This window comes from Schistocerca piceifrons, chromosome 8, assembly GCF_021461385.2.
Source record: "Schistocerca piceifrons isolate TAMUIC-IGC-003096 chromosome 8, iqSchPice1.1, whole genome shotgun sequence".
Classification (NCBI taxonomy): Eukaryota; Metazoa; Arthropoda; class Insecta; order Orthoptera; family Acrididae; genus Schistocerca; species Schistocerca piceifrons.
In genome coordinates, this window is record NC_060145.1 from 465,659,356 (window position 1) to 465,672,164 (window position 12,809).

At 45.9% G+C, this 12,809-nt stretch overlaps 1 protein-coding gene across 1 annotated transcript in view; it reads left to right on the forward strand.

Moving 5' to 3' along the window:
* The window catches only part of LOC124712462 (protein qui-1), a 1,341,285-nt gene that overhangs the window by 644,451 nt on the left and 684,025 nt on the right, over positions 1–12,809 (forward strand). The gene's annotated exons all lie outside the window — the stretch shown is intronic.

The following is a 12,809-nucleotide window of genomic DNA, read 5'->3' on the forward strand; positions in this document are numbered from 1 at the left end:
ATCGTTCTTCTGCAACACCACATTTCTAAAGCTTCTTTTCTTCTGTTTATCGTCCACGCTTCACTTCCATACATGGCTACACTACCTGCGAATACTTTCAGAAAATACTTCTGAACACTTCGATGTTCACAACATCTCCTCCTCAGAAACGCCTTTCCTGCCATTGCCAGTCTACGTTTTATATCCTCCCTACTTCCGCCATCATTACTTATTTTGCTTTCCAAACAGCAAAACTCATGTACTACTTTAAGTGTCTCATTTTCTAATCTAATTACCTAAGCATCATTAAATTCGACTAAATTCCATTATTCTCGCTTTGTTTTTGTTGATGTTAATTTTATATCCTCCGTTAAAGACACTGTCCACTGCGTTCAACTGCTCTTCCAAGCCCTTTGCTGTCTGTGACAGAATTACAATGTCATCGGCAGGCTTCAAAGTTTTTAATTCCTACTCCAAACTTTTCTTTGGTGTGCGTTACTGCTTGCTCAAAGTACAGATTCAATAACATCGGAGATAGCCTACAATCCAATCTCACTCCCGTTTCCATTATTACTTTCCTTTCATGCTCCTCGAGGTTATAACTGCCATCAGCTTTCAGTACAAGTTCTAAATACCCTTTCTCTCCATGTATTTTATTGCTGCTATTCTCAGAATTTCAAAGAGAGTATTCCAGATAACAGTGTCAAAAGCTGTCTCTACGTCTCAAGATGCTATTAACTTAGGTTTACCTTTCGTTAAACCACACTACTGGCCATTAAAATTGCTACACCACGAAGATGGCCTGCTACAGACGCGAAATTTAACCGACAGGAAGAAGATGCTGTGATAAACAAATGATCAGCTTTTCAGAGCATTCACACAGGGTTGGCGCCCGTGGAGACACCTACAACGTTCTGACATCAGGAGATTTTCATACACAAACAGCAGTTGACCGGCGTTGCCTGGTGAAACGTTGTTGTGATGCCTCCTGTAAGGAGGAGAAATGCGTACCATCACGTTTCCGACTTTGATAAAGGACGGATTGTAGCCTATTTCGATTGCGGATTATCGTATCACGACATTGCTGCTCGCGTTGGTCGAGATCCAATGACTGTTAGCAGAATATGGAATCGGTGGGTTCAGGAAGGTAACACGGAACGCCGTGCTGGATACCAACGGCCTCGTATCACTAGCAGTCGAGATGACAGGCATCTTATCCGCATGGCTGTAACGGATCGTGCAGCCACGTCTCGATCCCCGAGAACAGATGGGGACGTTTGCAAGACAACAACCATCTGCACGAACAGTTCGACGACGTTGGCAGCAGCATGGACTATCAACTCGGAGACCATGGCAGCGGTTATCCTTGGCGCTGCATCACAGACAGAAGCGCCTGCGATGGTGTACTCAACGACGAACCTGGGTGCACGAATGGCAAAACGTCATTTTTCGGATGAATCCAGGTTCTGTTTACAGCATCGTCATCGTCGCATCCGTGTTTGGCGACATGGCGGTGAACTCACATTGGAAGCGTGTATTCGTCGTCGCCATACTGGCGTACCACCCGGCGTGATGGTATTGCGTGCCATTGGTTACACGTCTTGGTCACCTTTTGTTCGCATTGACGGCACTTTGAACAGTGGAAGTTACATTTCAGATGTGTTACGACCCGTGGCTCTACCCTTAATTCGATCCCTGCTAAGCCCTACATTTCAGCAGGATAATGCACGACCGCATGTTGCAGGTCCTGTACGGGCCTTTCTGGATACAGAAAATGTTCGACTGCTGCCCTGGCCAGCACATTCTCCAGATCTCTCACCAATTGAAAACGTGTGGTCAATGGTGGCCGAGCAACTGGCTCGTCACAATACGCCAGTCACTACTCTTGGTGAACTGTGTTATCGTGTTGAAGCTGAATGGTCAGCTGTACCTGTACACGCCATCCAAGCTCTGTTTGACTCAATGCCCAGGCGTATCGTTATTACAGCCAGAGGTGGTTGTTCTGGGTATTGATTTCTCAGGATCTATGCACCCAAATTTCGTGAAAATGTAATCACATGTCAGTTGTAGTATAATATATTTGTCCAATGAATACCCGTTTATCATCTGCATTTCTTCTTGGTGTATCAATTTTAATGGCCAGTAGTGTATCTTCTAAGATAAGTCGTATCGTTAGTATCGCCTCGCGTCTCCATACATTTCTCCAAATCCAAACTAATCTTTCCTAAGGTCGGCTTGTACCAGATTTTTCATTCTTTTCTAAGGAATCCTTGTCATGATTTATGGAACTGATATTTCGGTAACTTTCACACCTGTCAGCACCTGGTTTATTTGTAACAGCAATTATTACTTTATTCTTGAAGACTGGGCGTATTTCGCCTGTCTCATACATTTTGCTCACCAGACGGAATATTTTGGTCATGGTAGGCTCTCCCAAGGTTATCCCTCGTTCTGACGAGATTTCGTCTATTCCAGGGCCCTTATTTCGCCTAAATCTCATCCTCGTCTGCGTCCTATTCCCTTTCTACAATACTGCTTTCAAGTTCTTCTCCTTTGTATAGAGCCTCGGTGTATTCCTTCCATCTTTCAGCTTTTTCTTTGGTTAGGACTGGTTTTCCATCTGGTCCTTTGATATTCATACAGATACTTCTCTTCCCTCCAAAGGCCTCCTCAATTTTCCTGCAGGTGGTGTCTATCTTTCCCTAGTGAGATATGTGCTTCTAAATCATTACATTTCTCCTCTAGACACTATGTTTAATCATTTTGCACTTTCTGCCAATCTAATTTTTTAAACTTTTGTACTCCGTTTCTTTTGCTTCATTTGCCGCATTTTTAAAGTTTCTCCTTCCATCAGTTATAATGAATATCTCCTGTGTTATCCAAGGATTTCTACTAAGCCTGGTCTTTTTACCTATTTGATGCTTGCTGCCTTAACCATTTCATCCCTTAGAGCTATCCATTTGTCTTCTTCTGTCTTTCTTTCCTCTCTTCTGTCACATGTTGCCTAATGTTTCCTCTGAAACTTTCAATAGACTCTGGTTGATTCAACTTATCCATGTCCAATCTCCTTAATTTCTCACCTTTTGGCAATTTCTTCAACTCTCATCTACAGTTCATAACCAACAAATTTTGGTCAGAGTCCACATCTGTCCCTGGGGTCCCGCCTAAACTAAGAGAAGTACTTTTGTGTCACAACATAGATCATTTCAGACCTTTCATAAATGTTACGTTCCCTCTACATTGTTTTGAAGGCCTGAGGCTTCCCAAAAAACTCTGCAGGCTGAGGGACGACAACACCTGACAGCTCCCACGATAGCGTCCACTCCACGGTGAACATGGAAACTCGCGAATTTTTATGGCTGTCATCACTGTTCACAAAGGGTATTTGTAACACTGTCGTAAGATGTTGGGCAAGCAACCTGGATTTTCTCGCACCCTCTGCCCGTGCTGTGGCAAGAGGCACATAACAGTTAAGTCCAGGTAGGCCATTATTTCGCCTCTTCGACCAAACGCAATGTCAGCACACCAGTGCAAGAAATTCTTGGGACCAACATTCTTTCCCCACTAAGTGCTTCGAGATGTCCCTTTCCCTAATAGCTGCGTGTGGCTTTCAAGCCCCAAACGTCCACTGCAAGATTTACCGTTAATTGACCAAACTATTGTAAGGAGAGCCACCATAAAGATCCCGAAATGTACTTGCTTCCATCAGTGCCTGCTCACGCTGATAACTTCCTGTTATCTCAAAAACATGATTAAATTGTACCCTTGAATATGGATAATAGTGAGAGTGACTCGTCCATCCAATGTTACAAGGCCACGTAAGTCAATCATCCAGACTGTTGTCCCTACAGCTACTGAAAAGGCAGCTACTCATCTTCAGAAACCACACGTTTATCTGGCCTCTCAGCAGATACCCCTCCATTGTGGTTGAACCTAGATTGCAGCTATCTGTATCGCTGAGACACGCAAGTGGTAAGGTCTGTGGTATTACTACTTGAAAAATGAATACGTAATTCCACATCATGTGTATGGCCAAGCTAGGAATTGGAGTATCTGTTCACCACACTTTGCAAGAAGCTGTATTTTTCCATTTATTTGGCACATCAGCCTAGCTGAGAGAAACGGTGGAGGCACAGAAGCATTCGACCTTCGCCATTGCCATAAACGTGTAGCTTAAAGTGGTCTTCAGGCTCGGTGCAGCCTCTACCTCGCCCTCTCCTCGTCTCAGGGTCGGCCATGTTAAAGCAATGGGATGTCATGCACCACGCGTCTGGAAAGCGGTCGTGAAAAGGCTGGTGTCTTTCTGGAGGAATACCCCCTTCACTTAAAGAAAGCAGCGGTTGGAAGTTTTTCATGGAAACCGCAAAAAACAAAATCTGAGAGGCAGCTCTGGATGGTGCTCAGAAGGACGGATAGCTTCTACCTATGTTCTTGCCAAAAAAAAAAAATAAACAAAAGGTCTCTCTTTTGCTGACACTCTGTCTAAATACTGAAATTTCATCGGGATAGTGGACGCAATCACGGCAAAACTTGGCTAAAGATTGTACGGCTCTCAGAACCGTTACTCTCATTGGTGGGTGACTTGGAGCTTTTCCAGAATTTAAGAGAGAAGTTGGAACTTCAGTTTACTGAGCCTGCCTTCTGCCTCCGCAAACGACTGTCTCGCTGGCAACCTCGCGGGCCGCTCACGCGCTATTAACTGCTGCTCACAGCGTGCCCGCAGGCAGCCCTGTACTGCAAGTTTGTGTGGTGAGATTCGGCCAGCAACACTTTGACCTTGCAGATTTGTTGACCTTGCAGATTTAGTCGTGTCAGTAATTGACGACCACACTTAGTTGTTTGATTTGCAGGATGCACTTTGCATCTGCAAACGATGTTTGTTCTTCCGAGTTCACTTTTCATTAGAACTTTCCAATGTGTTCTTCGCCTGACCAATGGCAGCATTCATTACGCGATCGCAAAGTTAGTACCAAGATCTGAATTACACGTGACTGTCTCTTTAACTTTGCATTCGTTGTAATCCTGTTGAAGTTTTCCCTCTCAAACGCACGTAGCGCAAATAAGTAGCATCTTTTATAAGTGTACATTTTCATTTAGTAGTTGGATGCCACCCTTAACTGTGCTGTCATGTGACGGTAGGCCTGTGTATTTCATGCGTGACTACTAACTTTGAAAGATGGGCACTTTAAAATTCGGATTTAGTAGGACATTATCTATTGCTCGACTTGTTTCATTACCTTTTAAAAGTAGTTTTGGCACATTGCATAGGGAGCTTTACCGCATTTTCCCATCACAGGGACTTTAATTTTGCATCTCAGTGGGATGAACACTACAACCGCAAACACCCCACGTCTCAACGCACCGCGCCATTCATTTTATTGTCATTCCTTAACTGGTGAATCTGACGTAAGCAGAAGAAAATAGACTGAAATGCAAGGATACATCAAACCGAGTACTCTGCAGAGATATTCGAAGCAAAGTCGATCTTTAACATAGGGCCAATATAAATAAAGACAAAACTAGTAGAAATCCGCTTCGTCGTGAGTCACGACGATTAGATTACGTGGCAACACTCTATGGAAACAGATCGTCAAGGCTTCGCTTGCGTGGCCAGCCGCTGTGGCCGAGCGGTTCTAGGCGCTTCAGTCCGGAACCACGTGACCGCTATGGTCGCAGGTTCGAATCCTGGCTCGGGCATGGATGTGTGTGATGTCCTTAGGTTAGTTAGGTTTAAGTAGTTCTAAGTATAGGGGACTGATGACCTCAGATGTTAAGTCCCATAGTGCTCAGAGCCATTTGAACCATTTGATTTGAAGCGCTGGGTGGTGAGCATTTATTAGAATTTATGCATTCCAATCAGGGCGGTGGGTGCAAATAGGCAGCTCGCGTGTACTGCAATCTTAGTAAAAAAATGAGATCAGTCACACATCTGTGGTAACATAAAGGAGGTATGAGGGAGAGAAACATTTTTGAGGTAAGAGGTTCATACGCACCTACATATTCCCCAGTCTCTCTTCTCTCTAGCTCTCTATTTTTCAATTTGCCGTACTGTATGTCTTGTATTTTCCTCATAGTCGTCTTCTGAAACCCTGAAGGTATTCACAACTAACTCTGTAACACGAACCGGGGCCTCGGTGATTTACCACATTTCCCAGTTTAAATCTCGTCGAGGACATGTAACCATCCTCTCTGAACAAGCACCGTATTCGAGACTTTCCACTGGACCATACACGTTGCCGTTACTTTAAAACTATGCTACGGTAGGCCGCTTGTCAAGGAGGAGCTGCAGAATTCATGGCTGCGGCGGCTGGGAAGACCCATCCATCTTGCAGGCCGGCAGGTGTTCCGGAGGCGGCTGACAAGTGGCGGGAAGCTCGCGTGCTGCACACGGTCCGAGATGCCGGGACAGCGGGCTGCGGGCCACGGTACGTTCCTGACGGCTGTACAGTCCGGTACAGGCGCGTCATGACCGTCCTTTCGGCCTCTACTGACCGCCGTCTTCCGTTCGTGATTGGCTAATGTCGCGCCGCGTCACACTTCCAGCTGTATTGCGCTTTCCTACTGCGTGTGCAACAGTGCCGGATTTGGCCAGCGCTGGGTACGTGACAAATACCAGCAAGAGAAATTCCCTATCGCACAACCTCAAATTTAATGGTAAAATCACCCACTGGATAACCCGTCAATAGCTCAATACAGATCAGATAAGAAAACAGGAAGAAGCTGTACTAAACTTATGACCCACTGGATAACCCGTCAATATCTGAACACAGATCAGGCAAGAAAACAGCAAGAAGCTTTACTAAACTTTGAAAAAAAGAAGCAAAACAGAAACAGTGAACGAATGAAGCACTAGATGTGCAACATCGAACGTATTGAGAAAACCACGACGTCTTGGTTGTGTGGTCACGGTGTTGGACTGCAAAACGGAAGTTCTGGGCTCAAATCTCACTCGCAAACCCTTTTTCTTTCACGAAAGTATGAACTTCCTCTCCAGTCATTAACGTGTGTGGTCTACTGTAGCCTTGGCAATTGTGATATAGCACATGAATCATGTGGTTAAGAATACATTACTGTCGCAAGTAAATGTGATGAACAGTGACAGCAGGCGACTTTATAACGAACCTGCGACCAGGTTTAAGAAAGAGGCGACAACAGTTTCTGCCGAACGGCCAGTCACTTTGCAGTACAATGAGACATCGCAGGGTAATGATACAGCGCAAGTTGCGACTGATTTGTTCGATTGGTGATAAAGACTTGATTCCTAAGATGAAGGAAGCACTTGTCGGCATTTGCACCAGAAGTGCCTACCTAATAATACGTTTTTTAATAACAGCTCTCAACACAACTGGCGCTGCCAATGGTACTCTGCGACTTCCACAGTGCTATCAACTGGTTTACTGGTGATTATTCTAGAGGACATGCATCTGTTTTTTCCTTCCTTTATCGTCATTTCCATTCCCCATCAGGGGCGGGCTGGCAGCATCATAAGCGCTGCTCTACAGCCAAGAGACATAAATAGACACGAAGACATTTAAAAACAATATAAAGTAGATGACATGACGGAATATAGAAACAAAAAAGCCGGAACAGAAGCAAATAAGACATACAAAGCGGTGACTGTAAATCGGAGATAAAAATCTAAAAAAGTATGTTAAAGAAAAACAACACACACCCTACATTAAAAGGCACCAGCAAAGTACGGCCAGAGCATAAAAGTCCGTAGAACGAGTAAAACAGCCACATGATGGACGGCGTTGCAAGGAACTGTCATGGACAATAAACAGTTAGAGCATACAATTAAAACCCACATCACTAGATGACACTGTAGAACGGCACCGAAACACAACACTAACGTAGCACACTGATACCGAAGAAAAACCTGGGAGGATCTGCTGGGGAAGTGGGGGGGGGGGGACAAGGGAAATGGGAAGAAGGGTAAGGAGGCGAGGAGGAGGGGAGAGAAAGGGGGATGAGGTAGGAGGCGCGCCGGAGGGCTGGAAAGGCAAGGGACGGGTGAGGAAAACAGCCGAGGAGGGGGTGCAGGGACTCAGGGAGGGAAGGAGGACAATCCGCTCTGGAAGGAGGAGGGGTGAGGTAAAAGGGGGCCCTGGACACGGGGGGGGGGGGGGGAGGAACATGTCCAGGTATAGTTTGAAGGAAAGGTAAGTGTGTCTGTTTCGTATCAGCTGTATGAGAACTGTTTTCTTTTCCAAAGCGCTTTCGGTCAATAAATTAAAGCCGCGGTGGAATTGCGATGAAGCTTGGCGCACATGTATCGGGTAGTGTCTCTAGTATGAGTCTCGTCCGCGTAACGTCACACTTCTACATCTACATCTACATCCATACTCCGCAAGCCACCTGACGATGTGTGGCGGAGGGTACCTTGAGTACCTCTATCGGTTCTCCCTTCTATTCCAGTCTCGTATTGTTCGTGGAAAGAAGGATGGTCGGTATCCCTCTGTGTGGGCTCTAATCTCTCTGATTTTATCCTCATGGTCCCTTCGCGAGATATACGTAGGAGGGAGCAATATACTGCTTGACTCCTCGGTGAAGGTATGTTCTCGAAACTTCAACAAAAGCCCGTACCGAGCTACTGAGCGTCTCTCCTGCAGAGTCTTTTACTGGAGTTTATCTATCACCTCCGTAACGCTTTCGCGATTACTAAATGATCCTGTAACAAAGCGTGCTGCTCTCCGTTGGATCTTCTCTATCTCTTCTCTCAACCCTATCTGGTACGGATCCCACACTGCTGAGCAGTATTCAAGCAGTGGGCGAACAAGCGTACTCTAACCTACTTCCTTTGTTTTCGTATCTGAGAGAAGTGAGCAAGTAAAAATGCCTCCAACAACAGAATCTCACGGCCAGTGTGAAGTGCACACAGCTTCTTGCTGAGGAGCCGCGGCTGGTTTCATGCAGCCCACATAACGTGACTGTGATGCGCGACAGCTGAGTGCAGCAGTGGTGGAAGAACTCTGAAGCAGGACGTTCAGAGATTCATGATGCAGACCGTCAGTGAGGGAAGCAAGTGTAAGCCGGTAATCTTGTTCAGCGAGTGGACCACATTCGAGAAAATCGTCTACGAAGGGCAAATCGGAAAAAAGCGAAGAGGAATGTTGTCATCAGCAATTGTCCTTCTTCGTGACAACGCTCGAACGGACAATGCAGCTGCAAAAAAGACATTCCTGCAGCGTTTTCGATGGGAAGAGTTTGAACAGCTACCACACAGCGTAGACTTGGCTCCCTCTGTTTTTCATCTCTTTGCTCACATACTAATGTACGTATGGAATGACCGGTGGGACACACCAGAATTCAGGTTCAGCCACCTAACGGAGAAGGTTTTCCCTACCCCGTGGACACCTTTCCTTCGTGAAGTATGAGAGCTCTGGGCGCTAAGTGCACCTTGCTAAATCTAGGTAGCTGTAGTGAGTGTGTGTATATATATATATATATATATATATATATATATATATATATATGTGTGTGTGTGTGTGTGTGTGTGTGTGTGTGTAGTGCAGCGTCATGTACGTGCTCGAGATGTTAAGAGAAGCGAGAGGGTGAAAACTGGCGCAGGCTCACAACCTGCTCCTCTTGAAGAGCACCAACTGGACTGCTATGCTTAACGTCCCCATCCGACGGACGGGTCGCTCTCAACAGTGTCACATGCTCTAACTTCCTGAGACACTACCGAGACGTTCGGGATTTAATCCAGGACATTTCTCCCAAAGATTGCTGATTAGGGACTTAACACTACGACTTCTTCTGCCTGCTCTGCCATAAAGGCCAGATCAACAGCGTGCGGCGCACCTGGCCAATCACCCATTCGAGTACTGGCCATGCCCAACGGAGCTTAACTTCAGTGCTCTTATGTAAACTGATGTATCCACCAAGGAACATCCATTGACTTTGCTCGCCTCAAACCCTGGGTATGAGTACAGCATTTTGGCACAGACAAGGATTGTTCGAAAGGACAAGCAGCTGCCTTCTACTATGAGAGTATTAAAACACTGTGTAGATCAGTACATGCAAGGTATAGCTAAATAGTGAAAATAAAACACTTTTTAATTTTCAATATATTTCCAAGTCGCGATCGATGGGATCTTGAAATTAATAGCACTCGTAAATAAATTTTTGCCGCTATTAGTACGTCAACCCTCGTATACATTGTTTTGCGAGAAAACTGTGACCACCTACATAATAGCCGGTATCGCCAACTCTGGCACGGACAACAGCGGCGATGCATTGTGACATGGAAGCAATGAGCCCTTGGCAGGTCGCTGGAGAGAGTTGGCACCGCATCTCCACACACAAGTCACCTGATTCCCGCAAATACCGGGGAGGGTGGCTATGAGGTCTGACGTCACGTCCAGTCACGTCCCAGGTCTGTTCGATAGGACTCAGATCTGGCGAGTTGCGGGCCAGCACACCGATTGGAACTCGCCACTGTATTCGTCTAACTACTCCATCATTCTCCTGGCTTTTTGCCACGGTGCAAAATCTTGTTGGAAAAATACCATTGCCGTCGGGAAACATGATCGTCATGAGGGGGTGTACGCGGTCCGCAACTAGTAGGCGATAATGCTTGGCCGTCGTAGTGTCTTGCACGCGCTCCAGTGAACCCATGGATGCCAACGAGAATTTCCTCCAAGAGCGTGGTGGAGCCGCCACCAGCTTGTCTCCGTCCCACAGCACAGGTTTCAAGGAGGCGTTCCCATGGAAGACGACGGATTCGCGCCCTCCCGTAAGCATGATGAAGAAGGTACCAGGATTCATCAGACCACCCGTCCGCAGCTCGTGGTCTCGCGGTTGCGTTCTCGCTTCCCGAGCACGGGGTCCCGGATTCGATTCCCGGCGGAGTCCGGGATTTTCACCTGCCTCGAGATGACTGGGTGTTTGTGTTGTCTTCATCATTTCATCATCATCCAAGAAGGTGGCGAATCTGGGCTGAGCAAAGGTTGGGAAATTGTACGGGCGCTGATAACCGTGCAGTTGAGCGCCCCACAAACCAAACATCACCATCATCATCAGACCACCCAACGCCCAGCCACTGCGCCATCGTCCAGCAGTAATAGCCATATGCACAGTTCACTCGTAGTTGCCAACGTCATGGTGTTAACATTGACGCAGTCATGGGTCGCCGTCTGCGGAGGCCCAACGTTCGCAGTGTTTGGCGCACAGTGTATTCAGACACACTGATGCTCTGCCCAGCATTAAATTTCGATGTTATTTCCGCCTCAGTTTGCCGCCTGCCCTGTTTTACCAATGTACCCAGGCTTACGACGTCCGCCATCTGTAATAAGCAGTCGACACCCAGCCACATGGCGTTTGGACGTGGTTTCTCCTTGGTTTCGCCACGTGTTTAAGACACTGACCACAGCACTCCTCAAAGAATGCCGGACATATACCACACAGGACATTTGCCACGCCGGACATTTGCCACACTTGCCCCTTCGCCAGGTAGCTTGAGTAGCGATCCCTCAGGTAAGGACGCCCTTCCCCGCACTACCTCTGTCCGCTTTCAAACCGCCGTCTCCACATCTTACTCGATACAACCAGTACGTAAGCGACCTTCTTCTTCGACATCTTGGTCAAATACAGAACTTCTTTTCCGAAATTGAAATATTTATAACTTTCGGGAAACGAAAGAAATACCGACGATTATGTCAGCATGTAATTAGTTCTGCCAAGTATAAATATAGATTCCTCTGTCTGTACGGTAGCTTCCTTTCACGCTTGCTGATTGCGATAGAAACAGTCCATCGGCATTGGAGCAACAAGAAAGGAACGATGTAACGAGAATGCGAATGTACGCTAATCATTTCTTTTTTATCACTGTATTTGTGCCTACTTTAATTACTACAAGTGCATACCCAAAAGACAATAGGGAAAGAATAAATGGGTTTGTGAATGTCTGAAAAGAAGAACGACATACTCCATATTAATTAACTCTCTTAAAACATTAGTTAATAAAGTGTAGCAAGACAATGTTCAAAACAACTGAAAACACGTTCACTCAATAGAGATAATAACATCTATGATTGACATGTCATCTAAAGTCGACATACAATTTTAAAATGTTAGAAATAAGGAAATGAAGTAATACAGAATGCTACACTTGTAACGTAGGTTGTTGTTCTGCATTGTTTAGCTCTGGTATTTACAGGGTCACAGAGAAAGCATCTTTGGTTCTGGAGGGAAAAGCCGTAATTGTAATTATCTCCGCTAGAACAGAAACAAGGACAACTTAAGGAAAAATAATGTAAGCTCACAATAGACTTTGAAGCAGATAGTTCCTGTGACTTAGTATGGGCAGAAGTTATATTCGACAACCGGAATAAATTAATAACTGACTCCTTTTACCGACCCCCTGACGACGCACGGTTCTCTTCATAGATTCTGAATTAGGCATCACTGCAACAAAGTCATAAATTTTATTATGTAGATTTCCAATTTCATCCGCGTATATCTCCGATAACTGTGTAGTTTCTTCTCGAGACCTTCTCTTCACTCTTTCCACTTTCAGAGCTTCATCGTCAGGTGGTCCACAGAGATGTTCTAATACGCTCAACATTTCTCCATTCCTCGAAAGCAGCTTTCCCTTGCAATGATCCGCTTTTCGGCGTAAGCACATCCATGTAACAACACCTTCTTTAGATTCGCTCTGTTTAAGATACGCGTAACCTTTCTAATGAGCACGAGGCCTGCCCTTGTTCGTTGTAATAACTTCCATACTGATGGTCACGTTAGAAACTTCGAAAGCAAACTGGGCGGGCGGGTGAGCAGGAGGAGGAGGAGGAGGAGGAGGAGGTGGAGGGGGAGGGGGAGGGGAGACA